A 20,840-nucleotide genomic window follows, 5' to 3' on the forward strand; every position below is an offset into this window, starting at 1 on the left:
TGTCGGGTTCATTAAATTTTCTTACACCAACATCATTTTGCTGACCCCAGGGGATATAGGTACCATGATAATCAACTTCACGAACCGTAAATGTTTCGATGCCCCCAGCCTGTTGAAAATCCAAGGTAAAGTTGACATTGGGGGATGCCGTTATGCAATTATCAATGGCAACATGATCATCAAAACTACCCAGTAATCTAACAGTCACGTCGGCTATAACACAAGAACGCAGCCACGGACAGCAGCAGGAAGCACCTCAAATATTTTATAAAGGATGATCGTGTGCTCTTCTGGTGGGACGCCCATACTTGTAAGATGCTGCTCCAGAGCATCTAAATAAAATTCTCTGTCGTGCACAGGGACAAAACTTGCTTCTTGTGCAACTGCAGTCGTTTCGGGAGTATAGTCCGTTGGATCATCATACCAACAGCGACTTTGTTTCCGGAAATGAATACTGATCAGAAGATGGTCCTCCTCTGGAAAGGGTTGAGTTTCTTTTTGCAACACTGGTAAAAATATAATGCTTCTCGGTGGTGGACGAAGAAATGCTTGAAGTAGTGATGTGATTACTGGGTTTATATACACATCTAGCTAATTCTATCCCTAACTCACCCAGGATTTGCGCCTCTACTTGTACAAGGATTAGGAATTGCGGCTCTACTTCAATAAGGATTAGGAAAATATCTTATTTTTCTTTTTCCAATTTTTTTTGTTTCAATTAGAAAAACAAGGGTGTTTAACTTGATTACATAATTTAACTAGACAATCTAAAATCGCAGCGATGACAGTCTAACATGAAGCTTCAGCACTTGTTCACCAGTTCATGCCATTGGTCCTCTCCATTCCATTACTAGAAAGAGAACACCCTGGTGGTACAGCGTATGGAAAGAACAAACTGAATGCCCTAAAGGGCTTACAAAGTAGGTGAAGGTAAATTTTGGGTTTCCACTTGAAATTCATATGAATTGCATTCAATTTGAGAATTACAAAAATACAGATCAGAGCCAGGGCACTCGGGATCTTATTTAGGGCTTACAAAGTAGGTGAAGGTAAATTTTGGGTTTCCACTTGAAATTCATATGAATTGCATTCAATTTGAGAATTACAAAAATACAGATCAGAGCCAGGGCACTCGGGATCTAAACATTCATCAACAACATAACATGATACAAGGAAGTCATACAATTATTACACAATGAACAATTTTGTTCAACATTAGCTTTGTATCTGATCAGCTGACAAATACATTTTTCAACCCCCCCCCGTTAAGAATTCGAAGGCTCGCCATCTTCCACAGTTGGCAAGGCATATCGACACAAGGGGCACACGTGACCCATCTCTAGCCACCGAATAATGCAATCTACATGATAATGGTGTGCACAAGGCAAAGGAATAACCAGTTGATCCACACCGCCTTCAGCAAAGTCATCCTTACAGATGCTACATGATGGGTTCAGTTTAATAGTAGCTTCATCCAAACTATCCAGTCTCACTTTCTGCAAACTCTTAACTGATGATCTAGTTGCCGGAACAAACCTGACCCACTGAGTTTCAAAGGACTCCAATGTAAGCCTATCAATTTCCAATAAAAGCTCATCAGTGATGGTGGTATCATGATAGTCAACATCACAAATTGTATGTGTTTCCCAGCGGCATGTACCAGTAAAGCCCCTATATTTTAAGCGGAACTTAACATTGGGGGATGACCTTATAAGATTATCAATGGCACCAAGATCACCATAACTACCCAGTAATTGCACAGTCACGTCAGCAATTAACACAAGAACACGCTTCCGGGGAACAGCCACTTGAAACATGTCAGATATTTTTTTAAGGATAGTTGGTTGCTCCTGTCGTGGGACACCCATTCCCGAAATCATATTGGCGAAAGTATCAATCTGGTGTTCTCTGCTGGAGAAATCAATCGCACAACCTCTTTGTCCAGCTGGGGAGGTTTCGGAAGTAAACTCCGTCGGGTGATCATACCAACAGAGGGTCTGCTTCATGAGACAAAACGTGATCTGGAGATAGGTTTCCATACCTGGCGGTTCAATTGATTCTCTTTGTACGACTTTGCTAAAAAAAATATGTTTCTCGGCCGTCGTCGTCGACATACTTGTAGTGATATCCAAAATGGTGATTGTGGTGGATGATCACTAAACTACGATATATATACACATCTATCTAGCTATATCCCAAATCAACGAGGAGAAAATAACCCATTTCTATCAGGATTAGGAAAACGCGTCAACCAAAAAAAAATTGAAAAAATAAAGGTGTTTGAAATTATATGCAGGTGGCCCTAAAACTTCATCCCCTCTCCTACAAGGATTAGGCAGATCCTTTTTTTTTTTTTCTTAATATCAAAACAAGACTCCCAGATCTGGATTCAAAATTAGAAAAGAAATCAAAAAGCCAAACAAACAAACTGAAAATGAATCAACAATCAATCTAACGAGGCAAAGGAATCAACAGACAATCGAATCAAAACAGAAGCAACCACTTCCAAACAGAAGCCCAAAATATTTTAGCGGATGGCAACAAACAAGTGAATGTACAACTTCTCCCTATCAATCTCAGTACTGGCCTACCGGGAATAACCAAAACAGTCGAGATTGCATTAAAAACTTGAGAGATAGTTACATTGCTGACCTCTGCAAACTCAAAACATGAAGTTGGCCAATATATTTACTTAAAAATATATTTCAAGTTGAAAGCACTTCCATACAAGTATGGATATCAGATAAAAGTGAGAAAAAGAAAAATATACTAAATATCCTAAAGCTTTTGAATAGGAAAAACATTGAGAATGTTTGCCACATATGTTGGCACTTCAATGAATGGTGATTGAGACAAGATACAGAAGAAGAAAAAAGAACTTCACGCACCAACTGTCAAAAATATATACCTGAATCTTCAAACATTCTTTAGCCTCCACAGGCTGATGAATCCCATCAGACCACCTTCTCTTTCCTTCACTCTGCCTGTGAGCTGCAAATATAGTTTAATGACTTTCAGTTTCTAATTCAATGAGACTTAAATCTGTACTTTTCTATGAATATCATCATTAATCTTAATATTTTGATCCAAGAAACTCACAGTTATCAGTGATATGGCAAGAACACAATAATCAAGTATTACATGGTTACAGTCGGATTATTTATGCTAATAATATTTTCAGTAGAATTCTTTTATTAATCTTGTTCTAGCCTATCAGTTTTGCTTATTAAAAGTAAAAAGTAGACCTAAGCTTAGATATCTCTTTCCATATCCTATCAGGAAGGGGATTGGAAATCACCTCATCAGCTGCATGTCGAGCAACTCTGCAACAGCTGCAACAAGTATCAACAAGGGTAAAACGAACTGAATACATGCAGGAATAACGAACAGGAAGCAAATGAAGCATATAACCTGAACATGCCTCCAAAAGCCAACTAATGTGAAGTACACTTGACTGGAGTACATAGGGTGCATCCGCATATGGTTTTGACAATCTGTAAACCAAAAGATAATTTAAGATAAGTAGGAATTCATGGCAGGAAGTCTTCAGACATGGATTCTGTAATTTTTGCCTGTAATCAGTTTGTAGCTATTTCACAGACCGCAACATGTTCGGTTGTCAATTCTTTAGATCAGCCCAATAAGAAATTTGACAGATATATGTTGACCAATATGAAGGAAATACACCCAATGAATTTTACCTCATGTATATGATATTTCATAGTCCGGTAAACCAGAATTTAAATACCCAATTGTGGTTACAAATACATTAAGTACGTGGAACCTCTTAATCAGTGGGGATCCCCATAGACAGTGCCATATATATAAACATTAACTTAAACTCAAAGTAAACAAAGAAATACAAACTATGAATATTAAGTGGTAAGAACTATTACTTCTTTTTTCACCTTGTGTGTCCCTCTCTCCCGCAGCAATTCTGTTGTTTCCAGATTTCCGACATTGAAGACACCTTATTGTTGGGGACACAGAATTTAACTCATCAGTTTCATCATCATGACATAAACCTACTAATTTTGAATTTCTCATATATGGTGTTCTGCAAACACAGGTGAATCAACAATTGTCTAGAGCTCTAAATTTTAACAAACCCGAAACCAAAAGAAGCAACTGCATTGCAGAACCCATCAAACATAGACATGAATCCAGCTCAAGATAGAAAAAAATGATAGAGCATACATAGAGATGAACATGGAAGCGAGTAACTACCATGCAACTGAATGTATATTGGCACCAAAAATTAGAATATGAATCAAAACCCAGCAAGTGACCCAGATAAAATACAACAAAGTTTATAGCAACTGACCTCGGCAAAAGGAAGAAATAGAAGCCAAAGTGAAGAACACCCAGCAATAGAATTAGACCAAAGAGACGAAATATCAAACAGGAAGGTTATTTTGGGGAAAATAAATGCCTCATTTTTGAGAGGGTTTGAAATTGGGAATGATAGAGGTGACCTTATGCTAATGGAGTAATGGGTATGACTGTATGAGGAAGAGCAGGTCCATTTTCGTGGCAATATAGGAAACCAAAAATATGGACGGATCAAGAACCGAGTACATGCCAAAAAAATGTCTTTCCTTGGCTTGTGATGGAAGTAAGGGAGTTAAGTTTGCCATTTCTAGAAAATAGATAATGGGCTTTTTTGTTTTGGTTTTAATAATGTATTGCGTAATACCCATCGATTTATCTGATTGGGGAATAAAGTTCTAATCCTACCAGCAGTTTGTGTATCATTTTCATCTTCTTTTAATTATATACTAGTATTTCTCTACACATGCTTTGCATGTGCAAGTTTTTTTTTTTTTTTTTCAGAAATTAAAAAAGAAAAGAGTTAGTTATTGCAGAGAAAAGAAAATGGGAGAGAGAAAAATGGGTTGTGGGTCATTTTTTAAATTTTTTTAATAAAATTAAATTTTATAAATGTCTTAATTATTTTTGTGATTTAATTAATTCTCAAAGTTTATTAATCTTCTAGGGTCAATTTTATCAAAATTTTAGATTTTGGCTAACAAAACCTCTTTTCTTAATAATAGTATAGATACACACTAAAAAACACAAGCTGTTGTAAATATTAATGTGGCTATTCATGTAATAGCAATTAGTGTTGCGTGATATACGCCAATTAAGATTGATTGGTGATTAACAAAATATAATTAGCGATTGATTGATTATAATCAGACGAGTGATTGATGTAATCGTTAAATAGTTACCTTTCGTAAACCTGAGGTATTCCTATATAACCTCATTGTGAGATGAATAAAATCACTCCATTTCTCATACTTCATTCTTGGTGTCTAAACTCTCCCTCTCTCAAATTCTTTTACTATCGTTTTACAACACGTTATCAGCACGAAGCTCTATCCCAAGCCCTAGCCACAGAAAAAAAAAACCCCCTGCTGCAGCCTGTTTGCACCCCCGAAACCTCTTGATCGGGACCTCAGATCAAAATATTTCCTTCATCAAAGTTGTTCGTCTCTGCCTCGTCTATCTGCCCTCCAAATTTCAGGCTTATTGGAGTCGTTTTGAGATCTGTACACCATTCGAAGTGGGAGCTGTCCAGAAGAGGCGAATAGCTTTTGGATTGGCTGAGAAGACAACCTTCTCAGTTCTGCACATATAAACTGAAGATTCATCCGCTCTTCATCAAGTAATGTTTTCCAAATTCTAATTTTAATTCATGTTTTCAAACTTGATTATATGATCAATCACCATGATGCATGAACCCCCAAATTTACTTTATTAATTTATTTGGTTGATACATATATATCTGTCATATATATTTGTTCATGTTTTTGGATTTGATTGATATATACCATGACACATTGACATGTAGGATTCCTATTTAATATTACTATAATGCCAGAAGCGTTTATTCAAATCATTGCCATAATAATGTGCATCATTTCCTGTTAATGCCGTATATTACGCTCATCACCATAATGATTTCATTATTGACTTTATGATATTTATTTACTTCATTACAATTTCTTAATGTTGTACATTAAGTTTATTGCCATAATGATTATGTAATATTTATGGGGTTAATGAAGCGTTAATGCCAGAAGCATTTAAAGAAGAAAAAAAAAAGACAGGTTAATGGTGAATATTAAATGAGGCTGAGTCAGAAGCTCAAATCAAGCCCAAAGTCACAACAACAAATTAGAGCCAGAAGCTCAGGCCCAAGTTGCAAGGCCAGAATAGAAGCTCACTACATGTTGTTATGACAAAAGTTATGAATCTTCTCAAACTAGGCTCATCCAATTGGATGCGATGTCTAGGCAAGGTTCAGATGAGGCCGTGTACTTAAGTGAGCCTCGCTCCACCTAAACCTCATCCTTCCTTACCTGGTCGTATTCAATTGGAGTTACCGAAAGGGTTGAGTAATAACTTTTCATTCCTTGGCAGACCAGTTTGAGCCCAGTAGGCCCACTCTCCCTCTGCAGGACCTAGCAGCCCAGCAGGCCTCACATACTCTTTGACTTACGCATGAAAGCCCGGGTCACAAGCTCGCAGACTAAGCCCGATAGGCTTCACTATCAAGCCCACTCCTTCTTTGGTCCAGCAGAATCAAAAATAAAAGGAAAAATGATTTCATATTGTAAATAGATTCACCATATTTAATATGTGTAATTAATTGCCAGAAGCATTTATTCACATAATTGTGTGATAATTAATCTGTTAAATTAGTAGCATGCAATTAATATCTCAATTGATTTGTGATTTTTATTTATCCAAATTTGGGAGATTATTTCAATTTTCTCAATTCAATATTATTATGGTACTTGTCTAAATTTTCGCACTAGAATATATGTGTAGAAAATGCAGGTACCTAATGAACTAGAAGTTCTAAATGAACCAGTAGTTCATACATAAATCGAATTTATAGTTTCGATAATGCCATTTAAGAAACTTGAAGTTTCCTTCATAAATTCATCACACATGATAAAACCAGTAGATTTTACATGTCTAATCCGATTTTTCATACCATGTTATAGAACCTGAAGTTCTCATTACTTGCTTATGGACGATATTACCCAAAGCACTAATATTATTTGTTCCTTTCATATAAGAAATGTCAAATCTCAACATATTTGACTTTGTTGCTTTGGAGGTTTCCAGAAGAAACTATCTAAAGTGGACTCAAAATGTGAAAATTCATCTGACTACAAAAAAGATGAGATCAACAATCGATACTCATGACAATGTCGTCACTAATGCTTTTAAGGCAAGTGCCATAATGTTCATAAAGAAACATAAGAAGAAAGCACTCCAAATTGAGTATCCGATGAAGAGGATCCACAGACTATTTGGGTCGCTCTGGAAGAGCACTTTCACCATCAGATGACCATTTCTTACTTGAAGCAAGACATGATTAGCAAGATATTGAACAAGCCCATCTGCCCAAAATAATACAAGGAGAGTCACTTTATTAATTCTCAGAATTGATCACTATCTTGTTGCTCACTGAAATGAACAACAACCTCCTGTTGAGGAATGATCAAGCCAAGCCCATCGGTACCTGAGCAGCACTTTTGCTTGAAGGAATTGATGTTGCTCATTGCATAACAAGCCAAAGTGGAAAGGAACACTGGTTCGGCCCGCCGCCACCAAAATCAGCATGATCTTTGTTATTGATGTGGAGGAATTAACTGCTTGTCTCGCACCTGTTGTGCGATAACTTAAGCAATAGATGAGTATTACGCCGGTAGCGGAACTCGAAATACCAACTTTATTAAAGGGTCATTTTCTATTGATTCCACACTAGAAATCACGGATTTTCAGGCAGTTACTGAACATACCGAGGATTAGAACTCGAAGACATGGGTATAATTGGCCCCTTGTGCCATATCTATTTCATCTTAATGAATGAAACATCTTCGGATGTTGGTGATTTATGTTTTCAATCATTTTGGATTATGAAAATGTGGTTATGTTCGAATATATTTAATTCAATAAACTTATTCATACATGTGATCCATTGAATTAAATTTATGAATAGGCATATTCTGTGGGGAAGTTTGTTGTCTGGTTAAAAGTGCTATTACACACACCATACTCCCAGATCGGAGATGTTTTTCAAACTTATTGTCTATTCATACCTCTGTGACAACTGTATCAGGCCAATCCAACCTGATAGAGGGTTATGGCAAAACCCACAGTATGTTGTCCAATGGTACTCTCCACGTTCCAGAAGAACGTTATTGAGTGTTAAGGATATTCGAACCAACAGTTACCACGTTGAAACCACTGAGAAAAATGAGTGGAATAGCTTTGCATAACCTCTGAGTGTGCGGCCAGAAGCGTACATTGGAGAAATTGAAATCTGTTAGCTAGTAGCTAACTAATTCAAGCAACTACTTGCTATGGCATGACCGTTTGGGACACCCAAGTCAAAGTATGATGCACCGTATCCTCAATTCATTGCAGGTGCACCCCCTTCTGAATAAGGGTCCTATATATAATGACACACTATGTCATACTCGTTAAGAATATTTAATACTAGACCATCATATGCAAAGACTAGTGTACATACACCACCATTTTTCTGCACAGAATGCAAGGGAAATTTGTGGACATATCCAACCACCATGTGGACCAGTTAAATATTAATGGTTTTGGTTGATGTATCGATAAAGTGATCACATGTTACACTACTGTCCACAAGAAAACGCTGCTTTTGCTAAACTCTCGCCCAGATCATGAAATTGAGGGTTCACCACTCGGATTATCCCATAAAGTCCATAAGACTTGATAATACCGGAGAGTTTACATCGAAGTCTTTCGATGATTATTGCATATCCTTTGGGATTGATGCTGAACATTTAGTACCCTATGTTCACACCCAAGATGGTCTCGCAGATAGAATCTTGGTAATGCGCACCAAGCTTCTAATTTCTGCATGGAGCTATGCAATCTTGCATGCAGCTATGTTGGTCCCGTTGAGGCCCACTGCTACCCAACCTTACTCCGCGTTACAGTTGGTGACTGGGTACGAACCTGATGTTTCGCACTTACGCGCATTTTGGTATGCAGTCCTCGTGCCAATTGTGCCGTCACAACGTACAAAATTGGGTCCTCAACAAAGGATGGGCATACATGTCGATTATGAATCCCATCCATTATGTGCTCTTTCGAGCCCTTGACAGGCGATCTCTTTACCGCTAGATTTGCGGATTGTCACTTTGATGAGACAGTCTTCCCGCCGTTAGGGGGAGATAAGAACGTTACCGTTCCTGATGAACGACGTGAATTGACGTGGAATGTCCCCACTATGTCTCATTTTGATCCCCGAACCGCACAATGTGATAATGAAGTGCGGAGAATTCTAGATCTACAGAGTGTAGCCCAAAATATGCCAGACCTTTTCTCTGATCTAGCTAAAGTGACGAGATCATATATACCTGCTGCAAATGTGCCTGCAAGGATAGACGTCCCTGTAGGATGTGTCGTCCCAGATGGATGAGGTACGACCATGGCGGCTAACCAGTCATATGTCCCTGCCCAGAAGTGAGGTAGACCATTAGGTTCGAAGGATTCTTATCCCCAGAAGAGGGTAAACTTGGCACAAACGAATCCTCTTGACATCGCAATCTCAAACCGATTCATCTCACGAGATAAATCCGGATTATGGGTATGTCCTAGAAGAGACTATGTTGGGGGACGCTCCAACATTTGAACCCACTCCCGAGAATAGAGAAATCTTGGTAAATTTAGTGAGATTTGGAATCGGATTGAGATTATCATCGATGATATATTAGTATTTGTGGTGGCCACCGAAATTATAATAAGCGATGACCTCGAACCTTGCTTTGTTGATCAGATTCAATGAAGAGATGACTGGCCAAAAAGGAAAAAAGCAATCCAGGTCGAATTAGATTCCTTGATAAAGAGAAAGGTGTTTGGACCTGTTGTTCCTACACCTCCCCATGTTAAACCCATAGAATTTAAATGGGTATTTGTAAGTAAGCGTAATGAGAAAAAATGAGATTGTGATACACAAGGCTCGTCTAGTGGCGCAAAGATTTTCTCAACGCCCTGTGATTGATTACGAGGAGGTGTATTCTCCCGTAATGGACGTCATAACGTTCCGCTACCTTATCAGTTTGGTAGTTTCCGAAAAACTGAATATGCAGCTTATGAATGTGGTCGTAACTTATCTCTATGGGGATCACGATACAGAGATATACATAAAAGTTCTTGAAGGACTTAATATACCCGATGCAAATAGTTCTAGACCACAGAACACGCTCTCTATTAGTTTTGAGGCGTTCACTTTATGGATTGAAACAATCTAGACGGAGGTGGTATAACCGTCTAAGTGAATATTTGATCGGGATGGGATATGTGAATAATAAACTATGCTCATACGTGTTTATTAAGGAAACAAGTTCCTAGTTTGGAATTTTGGCGGTCTATGTCAATGACACGAATTTGATCGATACTCCTGAAGAGATCAAGGAAACCGCAAAGCACCTGAAGTTGGAATTTGAGATGAAAGGCTTTGGGACAACAAATTATTGTCTCGACCTGGAGCCCGAGCACAGTGCAGATGAAATTTTGGTCCATCAACCAAATTACATCCAGAAGATGTTAAGATGCTTTAATGAGGATAAAAGCATGCACACCCATGGTCGTCTGAAGTCTAGAGAGAACCGTATCGTCCTGCAGATGATAACGAAGAGATATTGGTGCCAGAAGTCCCATATCTAAGTGCAATAGGCGCATTATTGTACTTGGCTTAATGACCTAGACAGGACATCTCATTCGATGTGAACTTGTTAGCTAGATATAGCTCTGCGCCAACACGCTGCCACTGGAATGGCATAAAAGACATTTTTCGCTACCTTAGAGGTATGGCGAATATGGGCTTATTCTATCCCTACGCATCAAGGAATGGATCAAACCCCCTTGTTCCTCAGAATGATGCTTGTCTTGTTGGATATGCTGATATAGACTATCTATCAGACCCGCACAAGGCACGTTCCCAAACTGGTTATGTCTTTACCATTGGGAATACTACAATTTCTTGGAGGTCTACAAAATAGACACTTATTGCTACCTCTTCAAATCATGCTGAGATACTAGCTCTTCACGAAACAGTATGTGAATGTACATGGCTAAAAGCCGTTACAAAGCATGTTCTAAGCACATGTGGACTGCATTCCACCACTGATGAACCAACCATTATCTACGAGGATAATGCTGCTTACATAGAGCAGATAAAGACAAGTTTCATCAAAGGAGACAACACCAAACATATTGTACAGAAGTTCTCCTTCAATTAGCAACAACAGGAGCATCAGAAGATTGAAGTTTAGTAGATTTGATTTGAAGACAATCGTGCAGACCTCTTCACCAAGTCACTACCAAAGTCTACATTCCAGAAGCATGTCCAAGGTATTGGTCTACGTAAACTATCTGAATTACCTAACATGTAATTTTCAGGGGGAGTCAAAATCAGGGGGAGTATCCTGAAGCATACTCGTTTGACCATCGTGTACTCTTTTTGTCCTTCGTCCAGGGTTATTTTGTCCCACTGGGTTTTGTTACCTGGCAAGGTTTTGACGAGGCACATCTTTAGCATGGTCACCCCACTTACTGCATCCAGAAGATGCTTTGATTCGACATATATATGCATTTGCTCATCTTTTTCCTTCGACCACGGGTTTCTCCCACTGGGTTTACCGGGCAAGGTTTTGGTGTAGCAAATCTAATGCATCCCTCTCGTAGACATACTACCTACTTATGGTGCTGATAAGAAGACTCCACCTATCTCTGAAGCTGTGATACTGCTACTCCACACTCAAGCGCGTTGTGCTCTTTTTCTCCTTCGACCAAGGTTGTTTTTTCCCACAGGGTTTTTATTACTTGGCAAGGTTTTTGACGAGGCAACTTAGAAGCGCATAGCAGGGGCAACACTATTGACATGGAATATCCAAGGGGAGTGTTGTAAATATTAATGTGGCTATTCATGTAATAGCAATTAGTGTTGCGTGATATACGCCAATTAAGATTGATTGGTGATTAACAAAATATAATTAGCGATTGATTGATTATAATCAGACGAGTGATTGATGTAATCGTTAAATAGTTACCTTTCGTAAACCTGAGGTATTCCTATATAAACCTCATTGTGAGATGAATAAAATCACTCCATTTCTCATACTTCATTCTTGGTGTCTAAACTCTCCCTCTCTCAAATTCTTTTACTATCGTTTTACAACACAAGCAACTTATTAATATTTTTTTATATTATATCATTATTTACGTATGCATTGAAATGCTTCAACGCTTAAAGTTTGCGTATTAGAACAAGTTGGATCACCCTTTTTTTTGAATCAATCAATCAATGATTGCATTACTAAAAGCTCAAGCCAGAATGGTCATTACATACCCCTCCACTACCATTCAAAGATAGACAAGAGGTTGTGGAGGTAACACATGGTACATAGTGCTAGACCATTCATTAGACATCCAGTGCTCACTTATCAAAGCAAGCCTATTAACTATGATAATCTAGGACATAGTAATAGACCGAGTATAACTATACTCATTAGCGCTCGTAAGAAAACTAACAAGCATAGTCCCTAGAAATAAAGGGAATTATTTAGTAAACAAGCTAAACTAAAGAAAAAAGTCCAGAGGGCAGCCCAAAAGAAAACCCTAAAACTCAAGTCCAGCAAGTTGGAGTAGCCTAAGCCTAGGCCTCCTCCTTCGCGCACTAGCAGCACCCACAGGCGGCTGCCTCGCCTCCCATTTCGGCTACCCTGATCCATACCGCTCTGCACCACGTTGTCGACCACATACAGCGCCTACACCACGACACCCAAACCCCGTCGCTTGCACCACAGCACCTGCACCACAACGCCTGCACCATGTCGCCCTACTACATTGCCTGCACCACGGAGCCCTGCTTGATCGACACCATGCACCATCGTTTACCGAGCCCTACCTCTGTACGGCACCGCCACTGCACATCAAAGGAGTCAAAAACCAGGTCTTCGCTGCCAAATCGTTGAGCAGCAAACTTTCTCCAGAAATTGCCCAAGCAATAGTCTCAGAACTTCTCCCATCCGGCCGCACTCTCCACACAACGACAAGCCAAAAGCTTGCCACGGGCGAGAGCGGCTGAACGAGCAGCGAGATGGGTACTGGGAAACCTAGGTGTGGCGGCGTAGGGTTTTTCTCCTTGTGCCTCAACTTCAATCCAATACAAAACTACTTAATTTCTTTTCTTATAACATTAAGTTCGATCACCCATTGGTTACTGGTTCAAGGTCATTAGGCCACTGTGTCATATATTATTCATTGTTTTTTTATGTTTGTTTCCACTAGTTGGATTTGGGTCAGTTTCCAAACTAAACTGTGTAGGTCAAAAAACTGACCCAGAATAACTCAGATATCAGTTTAGAAACTAACTCAATGACACAGACCCAACGGGTGGAAACAAACATTAAAAAGTAGTGAATGTTGTCTGACCCTGATGGATCAATGGGTGAACTTGCTCTTAAATCATCAGAGTTCTTTTTGAATCAATTGAGAGGGGGTTACTCGTGACAGAACCTTTTGAATAGAATAATGTAATCCTTCAAAAACACAAAAAAAAAAAATTGTTCCTTAATATAAACCTTTCATCACCACTATTTGAGTTAAAGTGATTCTATTCATATATCTTCCCATCCCAATAGGGCACTAGTGACCACGAAACGGCCATCAATTTGGCATGTGGATGCTCTGAGATGATTATTGATAGGACTTTCATGAACTACAGGTCACTAATTCAGTCCCTTAGAGCAAGTTCAGCGGTATCGGTTTGCCCGGGCAAAAGGTGGGAATGATGATGTGTTTGACCGGTTAATTGATTTTTATGCTTCCACCGTCCCATGCATGACCAGCCAAGCTTTTCCTTTTCTTGACCCAAGCCAAAAAAATGGGGAAGCCTCTGACTATTTCCTTGCCCAAGGTCATGGAGCTGCCAGCTCGCCAAAGAGGAGAACGTGGGTGACGTCAGGTGTGGACGCAAGGAGATAGACGCGGGAGTGGAGGCCACGGACCAATGGAGAAGCGCAATGTGGCCCAGCACCTTCTGCAAATCCATATTTTGTCGCGTAGCGACATTGCTTTTGCTGCAGGGGACAGGTGGCATCAACTCGTTGGCTTTTCAGAAAATTTGAAACCAACGGTGCTTTAATGTGGGCCATTGGTTTCAATTAAGGTGAACAATCCGACGGTGGATGAATTAATATTGATAGGAATTAATTGTAACGGTAATGTTCGGTGGAGTTTTGACCAGTCTTGACCGGTCAAGAAAAACAACGGGTGTAAACCCATGTCCAGTGGCAGTGAACAGTATCTTGACTGGTCGAATTCTTGACTTCTCGACCTTAACATTTCTTGACTACGGGTGAACTTGCTCTTAATTGCTAAAACAAGGCTATTCCCCAATCAATTATGTTAATGTTTTATGAGAATACTGAGAAAGAGAGAGGATAAGAAACATGGAGCTCTTAAATGGTGAACAATAGTTCTATTATGTCTTTTTTGTCTTTTACAAATTAGGATATGATTGATAGAGATAAACAATAACAAAGATAAGATTGAATCACCATCCAATGAAATTACTATAACCTAAAAGCTGTAGATGCGATTTTAGCCAGCCCAAAAGGATTTAATTGTTGGGTAAACAATATAAATGGTCCATATAGTTTGGTCCTGTGCTTTAGAATATTGAACAATCTAAATTATTATTTTTTTAGTTCAATTATTAACTCTGTAAAATTTTTGATAAAACCTCAAACAATCTTGAGTCGTGTTTGTTCTATCTTGAACGGGTATAACAAAGCATATTGACTATAATCATTTTAAAAATAAAAATAAAAAACCCTTAGCTCATCCCACCCTTACATATGTCAATGATGGTGAAATTATAATTTATCAACATGTCACAGCTCACTGGCATATTGACTATAATCATATAACTACGATGATGATTCTATGTTGAAAGCATGGATTACTACCCAAGTGCTTTCATTAATGAAAATGTCAAACTGAGAGGAATAGTGAAACACCGCACATATACAATTGAAGAAATTTTTTTTAACAAGCAGCATATCCATTAAACTAATAAAGATTCATTAAACGAGAGGAGTTTTAAATTATTGAGATTTTAAGACATGGTCCAAGGCAGTGGATTGATCCAAAAAATCTCCATACTTTGGTTGCAGTTATGGACATTTTTTTTTTTTTGGGTAAAGATTTAAGGGAAAATGTCCATTTACCCAAATTTAAGCTACACTAACCTCACTTACCCAAACATCTTATAAGATTGCCCACTTACCCAGCAAATAACATATTTTTTTATCTTAATACCCAACTAAGTGGCAGCTCTTCTCGCCGGACGCCGATCGTCGAAAGTAGTCTACTCATAGATTGTGTATACCCTCGTCTGTGGTTTGTACATGAGAAACGGATGGGAACAGTTTTTGTTTCAGCTATCGAGCTTTCGCGAATAACGTTTGTTGGATGATCATACCAAGAATAGATTTGCTGGAAGAGATAAAAATGGATCAGGAGCAAGTCCTCTCTACCTGGACCAGGTTTCTCTCTTGTTTTTGCTAAAGTAATGCTTCTCGAAAGGTGACGTCATCGACATGGTTGAAGTAGTGATATTGATAATGGAGATTATGCATGATCTATAACCTCAATGTCAACAAGGAGAACAAGGCCCTATTCTACCCTGATTAGAAGAAGGACTGGTATTTTAGTTGATAACAAATTAATCTAACTAGAAATATGGTATTTTAGTTAATAACAAGTTAATATATTAGAAGGATTGGTATCATTCTCTATAAACTACTAGATAACTTCAATTTCATGGCATTCACGTACTCTGAAAGATGAAATTGAATCAACCAAAAAAAATTAAAACTAGTTGAAATTAAGAACTTCTATAATTTTTAATTTTTAATTTGATCACGATTCCTGTAAGCTTATATGATATGAGGAGGTCAAATATGATCTAATAATTTTTTTTTTCCAGCCTGGTATGAGATATGTAAATGTGCTTACCAAAAAAAAAATGTGCTGAGGTCAAAAATAAGATCTAGACCGCCACCGGCATAAAACAGTGTGGCTAGTGGGGATTCTCATGATGTGACTCATTCTAGGTTGGGTTATTTCAATTTTTGACCGGTCCTTGTCGATAGTATTAAGCACAAGTGCTGAAGTGGGGAATAGACTTAAAAAAAATAAAAATTAAAAAATTAACTAAAAAAAATCATGCAACGCCAACCTCAATTCTGGGATTAAAAAAACTCTGAAAACACCATATATAGCTAAGTTATGTCATCCTCGCCCTGAAATCTACAAGGGGAGACATATTGTTAGACACATATATCATAAGGCAACTTACAATAGATTTGGGTTTTCCACTTGCAATGCAATGAAATATTGATGAGGCATGGATTAGATTGAAATGAGAATTTTTATTTTATTTTTGAGAAGATGGATTGAAATGAGAATTACAAAATATAGATGAGAACGATGATCCTCCTGGGATCTAAAGAGTCACCAAATAACATAAACTGATACAATGAACAATTTGTTCAACATTAGCTAGATTCTGACATACATTTCTTTGGCCTCCATTAAGAATTTGAAGGCTCGCTATCTACCTCAGTTGGCACAGTTGGGAGGGCATATCGACACAAGGGGCACACGTGACCCACCTCCCGCCACCGGATAATGCAATCTACATGATAGTAGTGTGCGCAAGGTAAAGGAATAACCAATTGATCAACACAGCCTTTGGCAAAGTCATCCTTACATATACTACATAATGGGTTCAGTTTCAGAGTCGATTCTTCCGAACTATCAAGTCTCACCATCTGCAATTTCTCAACTGATGATCTAGTCGCAAGAACGAACCTGACCCACTGAGTTTGAAAGGACTCCAATGTAAGCATATCAACTTCCGATGAAAGCTCATCAGTGATAGTGGTACCAACATCATTTTGCTGACCCCAGGGGATATAGGTACCATGATAGTCAACTTCACGAACCGTAAATGTTTCGATGCCCCCAGCCTGTTGAAAATCCAAGGTAAAGTTGACATTGGGGGATGCCGTTATGCAATTATCAATGGCAACATGATCATCAAAACTACCCAGTAATCTAACAGTCACGTCGGCTATAACACAAGAACGCAGCCACGGACAGCAGCAGGAAGCACCTCAAATATTTTATAAAGGATGATCGTGTGCTCTTCTGGTGGGACGCCCATACTTGTAAGATGCTGCTCCAGAGCATCTAAATAAAATTCTCTTTCGTGCACAGGGACAAAACTTGCTTCTTGTGCAACTGCAGTCGTTTCGGGAGTATAGTCCGTTGGATCATCATACCAACAGCGACTTTGTTTCCGGAAATGAATACTGATCAGAAGATGGTCCTCCTCTGGAAAGGGTTGAGTTTCTTTTTGCAACACTGGTAAAAATATAATGCTTCTCGGTGGTGGACGAAGAAATGCTTGAAGTAGTGATGTGATTACTGGGTTTATATACACATCTAGCTAATTCTAGGGTTAATTACATATAAGTGCATATTTGAATGTTTTTTTAGTCATAAGGCCACCAACTCTTTTTTTCCCTCATAAGGCCACTAGATTAAAAAAAGTGTTATATTTTGGATATAAAAACCAATATATTTACATATATGCCACTAGAGTAAAAAGTCAACAATTATTCTCTCTCTCCTCTCAGGTGAGGTCTCCGGCCAACTTCCGGCGGCTCTCCGGCCAACCTCCGGCGATCACAAAAGCTACTGTCACTAACACCAAAAGCTACTGTGATGAAATTTCCGGCAACCTTCGGCGAGGTCACAAAAGCTACTATTACTAACAATAAAAGCTACTATTACTAACAATAAAAGCTACTGTCACTAGCAACAAAAGCTACGCTGGTGAGATTTCCGGTGAGGTCACAAAAGCTACTATTACAAGCAACAAAAGCTACACTGTTGAGATTTCCAACGAGGTCACAAAAGCTACTGTCACCAGCAACAAAAGCTAAGCTGGTGAGATTTCTGACGAGGCATAAAAGCTACTGTTACCAGCAACAAAAATTACTGTCACTAACAAAAGCTACGCTCTACGAAACCAAATCTACTATCTCTACCAACAAAAACTACTGTCACCAATACCAAAAGCTACTCTCATCACCAACAAACACTATTGTCACCAACATTAGAAGGCTGCTCTCACCATCATCAAAAGTTACTCCCAACAACGCCAAAAGCAATAACTAAGCAAAACAAAAGCTACTTTGAGAGACTGAAAAAGTCATTCTCAAAGATTAACAAAGATATGGAAATCTAAAGGATACAACCAAAATAAAAAAGCTACTGCAATTGAGAAATGAAAACATATTCAATGCTATAAAAAGTATGCAGGGTTCAACAATGATATAATTATGTAAAAAGCTACTGTCATAGTTGTAAAAAACCATCACCATAGTTATGAAAATCTATTACAATAGTTGTATAAAACTACTGTCAAGCTCTACCACACTACACGCTAACCATAGACATTATTTTGCCACCTTCAGCATTAGACTTCATTTCAACATTTCTTGGTTGGCCGGATAATCTCTTGGTCAATGGAGGGTTCAGTACTCAAATTCACATGATTTTCGGAATCTACTACTGCAAATGTAAAGGGAAAGAATTCTGCAAGAAGATACAACAAAATATTAGTATTTAAAATGTAGACTAAAAACAAGCAATCTAAAAATCTACTGACATAGACACAGAAAGCTACTATGACACATGTACAAAGTTACTAAACCAGTAATAAAAATATACTGACATACATGTTGATTGCACAAAACCAGCTGATTATCCATGTTGATAGTGTAACAAAAATCCCAAACAAGAAATGCTAGAGATACAAAATCATAACAAAAAGAAAATTAAATTTCATTCAAAATCATGCTTTTCTAAATTTGATAAGCTATTAACAAAAAACCACTTGAAATCAATAAAAATAAAAATAAAAAAGTTACTGACATCATATTGAAAAGATACTAACATAGATATAGAAAACTACTATCACTGTGTTAAAAAGCCACTATAACAGTTATAGAGAGGTAATGACTTGAAATCAATAAAAATGAAAGCAAAAAAGCTACTGAGTACTGACATCAAATTGAAAAGCTACTAACATATGGATAGATTGCTATTATCATTGTGTTGAAAAACCACTATAACAGTCACATAAAACCACTATAACATATATACAAAGCTATTGAACCAATAATAAAAAGGCATTGACATAGATACTGATTGCAGAAAACCAGCTAATTATACATGTTGATAGTGTAACACAAATTGCAAACAAGAAATGATTGAGAATTAAAAACTGTATTGTGCTCTTTTCAAGAATTATCATAATTGCAAACTACAATTAAACGTTTGCAAACTATGGAACTCATCATAAACAGAAGTTCGATCCAAATATACTATTGAAACCAAATTAGTCCAGAAATCCAATTACAGAAGTGGACCATTGGAACCCAAATGGACCATCATTAATAAAAACAGAGCATAAAACTTAAGATTCTGGCTATAAAGATAACAAACTTTGTTGGCTTTCCACAAAAGTGAAGTAAAATAGAATAATAAAAGAATCAATCTGACTGCAAACCAGACAAACATATATATATATATATATATATATTAACACAAATCTTGATACAGTAGTAGTATTCTACTAACATACATGCAATAGCATATAAGATAAGACAAAAATCAATCAATATAAAATGGCAATAGCCAGAATGTCAATCTTCTCGCTTCCTTTGAACCTAACATGGAATGCATTGTAAGCTAGAGGACCTAAAAATGCATTTTTCAATTTTGATACGATTCTAAGAACCTATAGCATTGAATACTACTCATTATAAATAAATCCAAATATACTACGATCGATTACTTCATAGTTTTCACCAAGCAATTAAAATCGAGGTTTTCAAAATAATTTGCAGCTACGAATTCAAATTCAAACGAAATGGAAAATGTGAATTACTTGAGAGATGACGGAGCCGAGGCTTGGAGACGACGAAGCCGAGACAAGTCCAGAAGAAGCACGAGAACGCAAGGAACGTCGATGGCGAAACACCGAGAAAAGCCAACAGTGCTCAGATCTACACTGAGAATGCGATCCGGAAGCACACCAACACCAAATTCAGAGGACGGCGGCGTCGGCCTTGCACGTGACGGCGGCCGGAGCTTGTTGACTGACCTAGAACATCTACACGCCCTGGTGGAGCGACGGGAGCTTGTTCGCGCCGTGGATCTTCGAGTCGCAGGTCAGATACAGGTAGGCCGAGTCGGTGAGGCAAAAGAAGGTCGCCGACAACGACTTGCCGGTGTCGTAGTGCTTGGGGAAGAGGCCCGGCAAGATCCAAAATCGGTTCAAAATGAGATTAGAGAGCTTTTGTTTTTTTTTTTTTGGCAACAGACAAAAGCTCTCTTCGATAGAGAGAGATCTATAAAGCCTATGCAATTGGTTTTGTTAGGTAAGGGCAAAATCGTCAGAGAAAAAATAATGTAAAGATATAAGTGGCCTTAGATGTATAAAAAAATATAGATGGCCTTATGGCTAATTAAAGTTTCAAAGTAGCACTTGTGAGTAATTTTCTACTAATTCTATCCCTAACTCACCCAGGATTTGCGCCTCTACTTGTACAAGGATTAGGAATTGCGGCTCTACTTCAATAAGGATTAGGAAAATATCTTATTTTTCTTTTTCCAATTTTTTTTGTTTC

General features: G+C 38.1%; 1 long non-coding RNA gene across 1 annotated transcript; it reads right to left on the minus strand.

Annotated features, from left to right (window-relative positions):
- Nucleotides 1–2,540: 2,540 nt before the first annotated feature.
- On the minus strand, nucleotides 2,541–4,469 carry LOC112186144. Its single transcript, XR_005807279.1, has 5 exons — nucleotides 4,325–4,469; nucleotides 3,897–3,970; nucleotides 3,412–3,494; nucleotides 3,299–3,332; nucleotides 2,541–2,991 (listed from the first exon to the last, which is right to left on the minus strand). It is a non-coding gene; the product is annotated as an uncharacterized LOC112186144 (long non-coding RNA).
- Between the last annotated feature and the right edge of the window lie 16,371 nt (nucleotides 4,470–20,840).

Source organism: Rosa chinensis, chromosome 2, assembly GCF_002994745.2.
Source record: "Rosa chinensis cultivar Old Blush chromosome 2, RchiOBHm-V2, whole genome shotgun sequence".
NCBI classification, from domain to species: domain Eukaryota; kingdom Viridiplantae; phylum Streptophyta; class Magnoliopsida; order Rosales; family Rosaceae; genus Rosa; species Rosa chinensis.